The sequence below is a fragment of the Carica papaya genome, chromosome 2 (genome assembly GCF_054855325.1).
Source record: "Carica papaya isolate Zhongbai chromosome 2, ASM5485532v1, whole genome shotgun sequence".
Lineage (NCBI taxonomy): Eukaryota > Viridiplantae > Streptophyta > Magnoliopsida > Brassicales > Caricaceae > Carica > Carica papaya.
In genome coordinates this window covers 17,735,510-17,743,971 of record NC_142310.1, presented here as the reverse complement: position 1 = coordinate 17,743,971, position 8,462 = coordinate 17,735,510, and positions in this window count along the sequence as shown.

The window sequence follows — 8,462 nt, the reverse complement described above, 5'->3', positions numbered from 1 at the left end:
AGACTTTTTATATTTTTAGCGCACATATTTACAATTGATAATATCATAAATTTTTAGTATTAAATCGCATCTTCTTTTTATAAATTTTTACAGAAAAATATCGTGTGTTATTAGAATGTTTATCATCCGTCACTCTCTCTATACACAAAATCGCCTCAAAATATCATGAAACACATTATTTGTAACGACCCCGGAAAATATAAAAATGAAATGAGTATTTAAATATATCGAATGCGGAAGCGAGATCAAAATTTCAGTTAACATCCCTTACACGAAAAACCAAACAAACGTACTTAAAATATAAAAGGTTAAACTAACTAAGAAAGAAAACTCGAAAATAAACTATGCGTATGACTACAGAGTCTCTAGGCATCCCCTTCGTCGTCCTCCTGCGGAACGGGCTCGGGAACCATGTCTTCCTGATCTGAAATGGTTAATTAAGGAGTGAGCTACACTAGCCCAGTAAGAACATCACGATATCTCACCGTCACGGAGATAAAGGTGGGTAGAAAACCACAAAAAGACCAATGGAGCATAATTTACAATAAACTCGTTTATTAACAACAAAACCTTTTATCAATAATAAAACTTTTACCATCCACTTACCTTGGTGGAATTTATGAAAACAATATGAGAAAAGCAATAACATTATCATAATCATTGAATAATCTAAGCTGTAAAACATAACACTTATCACGTATCTTGTAATTCAATCATTGTACAACATATCTTTTTTTCTCATTTACCAGCCTACTAGTATCCGTGGGGGTCCATAGGGGTTCCGCTACCCGTTAACCTTTAACATTCATAATCAGTTTCCAGGGCCGTCCCCATACCCCGTCCGGTATGGGCGCCAAAACCATGAACCTCAATACCCCGTCCGGTATGAGGGTGAAACGGGCCGTCCCCATACCCCGTCCGGTATGGGCGCCAAAACCATGAACCTCAATACCCCGTCCGGTATGAGGGTGAAACGGGCCGTCCCCATACCCCGTCCGGTATGGGCGCCAAAACCATGAACCTCAATACCCCGTCCGGTATGAGGGTGAAACGGGCCGTCCCCATACCCCGTCCGGTATGGGCGCCAAAACCATAAGATCTCCATACCCCGTCCGGCATGTGAGACCACAATCCCGGTAGGGTTCCCTACGGACCCGGTCCGTCCACCATCTCCCAGGATATCTAGTCAGGCTGACCCCCATAATACAATTATCAGTCTACACAATCTTTCATTTTTCCTTTTCCTCAATCAGCATCATCAATTCACATTTAAACAAGCAAATCGTAATTCATACCAGACAGACAACATACAGTATCAGTTTTTCAGTCATTCAACCCATAATTAATAAAAACGTAGTACATGCACACAAATCTGTAAAATGAACACATCAAACCTCATTCTGCATTTAAAGCTGTAAACAGGCCAAATAACAGTAAATCATCAATCACACTAGACTCGGGCTCCATTAGCAACCTTAAGCAATTTCACACATGCGTTAATTCAAGAAATACTGTTTTATCATTTTGAACTTTAATACCGTGATAGGAAATAGGGTGAGGGGTCCTTACTTGTTTTCGGGATCCGAATACGATTCACAGTGCGCCTGCAGGCTGTCCCTAATTTTCCCCTGAATTTTTCCCGGGGAACTGAAACACGCTAACAGTACCTGCACGGGTTCCAAAAAAAATCCAAATTAGGCCCAGGGCCTCTTTCGGCTCAAATCGCAACTCCGGCACGGCGGCTCCGCCGTGCTCCGGCGACGGCGCCGCCGCTGGCGGCGGCGAGTCGCCTCGGGTTGACTGTTTACGGCCGTTTTTGGCCGAATTCGGCCACACTCGCATTGGTCCTTGTCAGAAAACAACCCTAGGGCCCTCGGGGGGCCAAAAAATCACGGAAAAACGGAGCTTACCGGCGGCGGCGCTCTCGGGTACGGCGACTCTCCGGCGAAGTTCGTGTTTTGGTGATTTGGCTTCGGTCAACCTGTAGAGAAAAGAATGGTGATCACGGTGATATAAAAATTGCATCGAACGGAGGCCGGGAAGGGCCTCGTCGGAGGCAAAAACCGAGAGGGGGCGCGGCGGCGCCGCTGGGCTTCGGCCGCGTATTCCGGCCGTTTGGCCGGGATTTCGGCTTCGATTTGGCCATAGGAGGAATCAGTGGGGAAAAACGAGTCGGGGGTATGAAATTTACCTCGATCGGCGGTCGGAAATTTCCCCGGTGCGGCGGCGAGTGGCGGCGGGTGGCGGCGGTCGGCCTCTGGTTCGTCTTCTCCGGCGAGCGGCTGGCGGCTAGGGTTTTTGGTCTGGTGTGGGGGTTCTATTTATAACCCCTTGCCTTTTGATCACAGCCGTTCGTTTCGTTTTAATCTGGGCCGTTCGTTTTTGATTGAATCTGGGCCGTCCGTGCGTTTGAATCTGGGCCGTCCGATCGCGTGATTGATCTGGGCCGTCGGATCGCACCCACGCGGATCGCCAACGTGGCTCCTTTCGGAGTGACGCGATCTTGCCACGTGGCAGGCCCCGGTTGGCCGGGACTGCTGACCGGGCCTGCTGACGTGGCCCCCCCTCTTTTTTTTTTTTTTTTTTTTCTTTTTTTTTTTCCTCCTCCTTTCCGGGTGCTACAACTCTCCCCCCCATAAAGAAATTTGGTCCCCAAATTTGCCTCATTACTCTTGATCAAACAGATGAGGATATTGGGCCCTAAATTCTGATTCCAGCTCCCAAGTCGCCTCCCTAGGCGTGTGGTTCTGCCACAAGACTTTTACAAATGATATTTCCCGGTTACGGAGTATTCTGCTTTCTCGGTCCGTGATACTGACCGGTACTTCTTCATAAGACAAGTCCTCTCGGAGTGAGAGCGGTTCATGAGCCACGACATGAGAAGGGTCCGGATTGTACTTGCGCAGCATAGATACATGAAACACATTGTGAACCCGGGAGAGCTCAGGGGGCAGTGCAAGTCTGTAGGCAGTGGTACCAATCTTGTCTAAGATTTCAAAGGGTCCAATGTATCTGGGGTTTAATTTTCCCCTTCTGCCGAACCTACTAATTCCCTTGAAGGGGGTGACTTTAAGAAACACCCGGTCACCTTTCTCAAAGGTCAGGTCTCTCCTCCGGGTATCAGCATAGCTCTTTTGCCTACTCTGAGCTGTCTGGATGTTCTTCTTGATCTTAACTATCTTGGACGTGGTTTCTTCCACTAAATCCGGGCCAAACAATCTTCTATCGCCCACTTCCTCCCAACAAATCGGTGACCTGCACGGACGCCCGTATAGCGCCTCGTATGGGGCCATGCCGATGCTTGCTTGGTAACTGTTGTTGTAGGCAAACTCTATCAGGGGTAGATGGTCGTCCCAATGGCCTCCGGTGTCAAGGACACAAGCTCGGAGCATATCCTCCAGCGTACGGATTGTCCTCTCTGATTGTCCATCGGTTTGGGGGTGGAAGGCAGTACTGAGGGACAGCTTTGTTCCCATAGCTTGCTGGAAACTATTCCAAAACCGAGAAGTGAATCTGGGATCCCTGTCGGATACCACTGTTACTGGGACCCCATGCAGTCTGACTATTTCCCGGACATACATTCTTGCCAACTTGTCCAACGAATCAGTCATTCTGATGGCCAGGAAGTGGGAAGACTTAGTGAGTCGGTCAACAATTACCCATATGGCATCGTGTCCCGATCGTGCCTTGGGTAGTCCCGATACGAAGTCCATGGTGATGTGTTCCCACTTCCATTCTGGAATCGGTAAAGGCTGAAGCAACCCCCCTGGGCGTTGATGTTCTGCTTTGACCTGCTGACATACCAAGCACTTAGATACAAAGTCGGCTATATCTCTCTTCATCCCATTCCACCAGAATCGGGGTCGCATAGTTTGGTACATTTTTGTACTTCCTGGATGCATGGCGAACCTTGAACTATGGGACTCTGTCATGATGTCTCTTTTTAATTCATTGTCGTCTGGGACACACATTCTGTCCTTGAAACGAATCAATCCGTCGGCAGAGATCTGAAATTCTGAGTTCACTCCCTGTTCTGCATCCTTCTTGCGGTTTACTAGGGCGGAGTCGATTGACTGGGCTTCCTTTATTCTTTGGATTAGCTCGGGTTGGACTGCTAGGTGGCTCAAACATGTGGCCCTCTTCAGATCTTGCAGTCGAACCTGCTGCGTAGCCCCAATGGACCTGCATTCCGAAACCATCAGATGGGCTAGGGTGCCTGCACTCTTCCTACTGAGGGCATCGGCTACTACGTTGCCCTTACCTGGATGGTATAGGATGTCACAATCATAGTCCTTGAGGAGTTCCATCCACCTTCTCTGACGCATGTTGAGATCCTTCTGAGTGAAGATGTGCTTCAAGCTCTTATGATCGGTGTAGATCTGAAAGGTCTCTCCATACAAATAATGGCGCCAGATTTTCAAGGCGTGTATGATTGCGGCAAGCTCCAAATCATAGGTAGGATAGTTCTTCTCATGATTCTTTAGCTGTCTAGACCCATATGCTATAACCTTTCCATGCTGCATCAGGACACAACCCAGGCCCAGATAGGAGGCATCACTATAAACTGTATACCCTCCTGATCCACTCGGTAGAGCCAGCACGGGTGCAGTAGTCAGTCGCTTCTTCAATTCTGAAAAACTCCTTTCGCAGTTCTCATTCCAATCAAACTTTGCATTCTTCTTTGTGAGTCGGGTTAGAGGGGCCGCTAGATTGGAGAACCCTTCGACAAACCGGCGGTAATAACCCGCCATCCCTAGGAAACTGCGAATTTCCTTAACTGTTGTCAGCCTTTTCCAACCAAGTACCGCTTCAACCTTTTCGGGGTTCACCGACACCCCTTCCTTCGATATAACATGTCCTAGGAAGGCGGTTTGCTCGAGCCAAAATCCACACTTGCTCAACTTTGCGTACAACTTCTTTTCCCTGAGTACCTGGAGGACTTGGGCAAGATGATGAGCATGTTCTTCTCTACTTTTTGAGTAGACTAAGATATCATCGATGAACACGATGACAAATTTATCCAAGAACTCTCTGAAGATTCTGTTCATTAGATCCATAAAGATGGCCGGGGCGTTGGTTAGCCCAAACGGCATAACCAGGAACTCATAGTGTCCGTACCTGGTTCGGAATGCCGTCTTGGGGATGTCTTCTGCTCTCACTTTTACCTGATGGTAACCTGATCGTAGATCTATTTTAGAAAAGACCTGTGCACCCTGCAACTGATCGAAAAGGTCATCAATCCGGGGGAGAGGGTACTTGTTTTTAATTGTTACCTTGTTTATCCTTCTATAATCAATACACAGTCTCAACGTTCCATCTCCTTTCTTTGCAAAAGTAACCCCGGCACCCCATGGGGAAATGCTGTGTCTAATGAAGCCACTGTTTTGTAGCTCAGTGATTTGTTTCCTTAGCTCTTCCATCTCGATGCGGCTCATTCGGTAAGGAGCTACCGAGATGGGTTGGGTTCCTGGCTGTAAGTCTATGGTGAACTCGACCTCTCTGTCCCCTGGTAGACCGGGCAGTTCATCCGGAAATACGTCTGGAAAGTCTCGGACTACTGGAATCTCTTGGATACAAACTTCCTTCTTGGGTTTACCTAGTTAGGGAAAATACAATATCAACGCACTGGGAATTAAGAAGAAAAGAATTTGTCATTAGGGAGAATCAGTACCGAATAATTTTATTAACTTGTAAATGGCTCCTCGTTGGGAGGATTAAATACAATCTTTTTATTAAAGCAGTCTATGGTGGCGTGATACGCCGCCAGCCAATCCATTCCTAGGATTACATCAAAATCCCCTGTGTCTAACCCTATCAGGTCTACCCTCAATTTCCTATCTGCTATCTCCACGGCACATGCCCTGTAGACAACCTCTCCTAGTAATGTCTCCCCCCCAGCGGTAGATACAAACAATAATGAATCAAGTCTATCAGGTGGTACACAAATTTTGGAAGCAAGAACATGTGAAATAAAAGAATGTGATGCACCAGTATCAAACAAAATATGAGCAATGTGGCCAGAGATAGTATACATACCATGTACCACGTCCGGGTCTGCATCGGCATCCTTCTGGGTAAGGTTGTAAACTCTGCCCTGGATTGGAGGCCTCCCTTGATTCTGGTTCCTAGGACACTCCCTCGCATAGTGCTGGGCACTGCCGCATATGCGACAGGTGTTGTTGAGGCGGTAGCAGGGTCGGTCCCCATGATCCCTGCCGCAGTACTGGCAGATCTTCTCACGAGCTGCCCCCATAGCCTGAGGAGGGCCCTGAGCGGCAGGCCTGGGTCTCTTGCTGGGTTGGACCGGCATGGTAGGCGCTGGCCTGCGGAGCGGGGCTGAAGGTCGAGAACTTCCCGCTAGCTGAGGGCGGGTGTCGAAGCTCCTTTCTATGATCTGCGCCTTTGCCAGGACTGCCGAATATGTCTCGAGCTCCATCACCAACAAGTGTTGTCTGATCGCCGGGCGGAGACCCCACTGGAATTTCCTGGCCTTTCGGCCCTCATCCAACAATGTCTCCGGGGCATGTCGGCCCAGCTCCAGGAACTTGCGGGCATACTCCGACACTGTCATATTACCCTGGACCAACTGAGCAAATTCAATTTCCTTTAAATGTTGGATGTGCTTAGGGAGATACTCCGCATGGAAAGCCGCTAGGAACTGCTCCCAAGTAACTGGTACAGGCAGGGTGGCCCGCTTGAGCTCCCACCAGCGTACTGCTTCCCCTACCAGCATGTAGGAGGCAATGGCAGCCCTCTGCTCAGGAATTACTCCCAAGGTCTCAAAGGCTCGCTCAGTCTCCGCCAGCCAGTATTGGGCCTCTTCAAAAGAGGATTCCCCCGAAAAAGTAGAAGGGTTCAGTCTCCTGTACCTCTCTATGAAGCCAGGGTCGATCAAGGAGGGAGCGGGGTCCCGAGGTAAAGGAACTGGGGCCGGCTGAGGGTGAACTGGGGGACCCTGTGGTGGCGCCTGCTGATGGGGTGGGGGCACTGGAATGTGCTGTGGCAGTACCTGTTGGTACCGTGGCTGTGGTACCGGGTCGTACCGCGGCTGTGGTGCCGGGTGGTACTGTGGAGGAACAGGCTCCTGCCGGGGTGGCTCGGGATCAGCCTGCTGTAACGGGGGCTCAACCTGCGCTAGCGGAGGAGGTCCGGGTAACTCCCTTCTCTCCTCTTGCCTTCGCTGAGCAGCTACGAGAGCTTCCACCATCTCATATAATCTGTCCAAATCCTCCCGAAGCGAATTATCTTGGGCCGCTCGGTTTAGTGGGGGCCTTCCTCTCCTCATTTCTGTGTACCTGCATTTACAAGGAATGGTTGAGTAACGACCAATCGGTGAGTATTTCTTTAAAGGACTATAGTGTAAGGGATGGGTCCGAGGAAATGCGGCTCTGATACCAACTGTAACGACCCCGGAAAATATAAAAATGAAATGAGTATTTAAATATATCGAATGCGGAAGCGAGATCAAAATTTCAGTTAACATCCCTTACACGAAAAACCAAACAAACGTACTTAAAATATAAAAGGTTAAACTAACTAAGAAAGAAAACTCGAAAATAAACTATGCGTATGACTACAGAGTCTCTAGGCATCCCCTTCGTCGTCCTCCTGCGGAACGGGCTCGGGAACCATGTCTTCCTGATCTGAAATGGTTAATTAAGGAGTGAGCTACACTAGCCCAGTAAGAACATCACGATATCTCACCGTCACGGAGATAAAGGTGGGTAGAAAACCACAAAAAGACCAATGGAGCATAATTTACAATAAACTCGTTTATTAACAACAAAACCTTTTATCAATAATAAAACTTTTACCATCCACTTACCTTGGTGGAATTTATGAAAACAATATGAGAAAAGCAATAACATTATCATAATCATTGAATAATCTAAGCTGTAAAACATAACACTTATCACGTATCTTGTAATTCAATCATTGTACAACATATCTTTTTTTCTCATTTACCAGCCTACTAGTATCCGTGGGGGTCCATAGGGGTTCCGCTACCCGTTAACCTTTAACATTCATAATCAGTTTCCAGGGCCGTCCCCATACCCCGTCCGGTATGGGCGCCAAAACCATGAACCTCAATACCCCGTCCGGTATGAGGGTGAAACGGGCCGTCCCCATACCCCGTCCGGTATGGGCGCCAAAACCATGAACCTCAATACCCCGTCCGGTATGAGGGTGAAACGGGCCGTCCCCATACCCCGTCCGGTATGGGCGCCAAAACCATGAACCTCAATACCCCGTCCGGTATGAGGGTGAAACGGGCCGTCCCCATACCCCGTCCGGTATGGGCGCCAAAACCATAAGATCTCCATACCCCGTCCGGCATGTGAGACCACAATCCCGGTAGGGTTCCCTACGGACCCGGTCCGTCCACCATCTCCCAGGATATCTAGTCAGGCTGACCCCCATAATACAATTATCAGTCTACACAATCTTTCATTTTTCCTTTT